The sequence below is a fragment of the Cariama cristata genome, unplaced genomic scaffold (genome assembly GCF_000690535.1).
Source record: "Cariama cristata isolate BGI_N322 unplaced genomic scaffold, ASM69053v1 scaffold36208, whole genome shotgun sequence".
Classification (NCBI taxonomy): Eukaryota; Metazoa; Chordata; class Aves; order Cariamiformes; family Cariamidae; genus Cariama; species Cariama cristata.
In genome coordinates, this window is record NW_009632271.1 from 523 (window position 1) to 1,065 (window position 543).

Sequence of the window (543 nt, forward strand, 5' to 3'; positions counted from 1 at the left end):
AAAAAAAAAAAGCCCCAAACAGAAGCATTTTCACACTCTGTCAAGGTCAGGGTGCAGGGGAGGAAAAATAAGGCAATGGTTATAAAACAGGACCCTCGGGGGCAAGGAAGAGGCTGTGCTCTGCCCTTGTTACACGAAAGGCTGCGAGGGGAGGAGGGAAGGGAAACGAGATGGGATTTTAAGACACTGTTGGCACGACACGGCAGATGATCAGCAAAATGGGCTACTTGAGGAGCAGGGAGAAATCGAGTAGCTGTCCAGGCTTGCCTGCAGCCAAAAGCAGACAGAGCAAGCTCCACTGCAGCAGAGCCCGGGAGCTCCTCAGCTGCTTCTGAAAGCCCGCCGCGGCTGCACTAACCCCTCGGCCCAGGGAAGGCAAGCAAGTAAGCGGCTGCTGGTCCAGTTTAATTGCAGTGAGGTCGAGGCAGACGCCAAGGCAGGTTTGAAAGCTGAAATGGATGCACTCGGTTGTCAGAGACGAGCTGGAGGAGCGGGGAAAGGGAGGGGGGCCAGGACTGAGAGGCGCCAGGCAGGCAGCAGCGG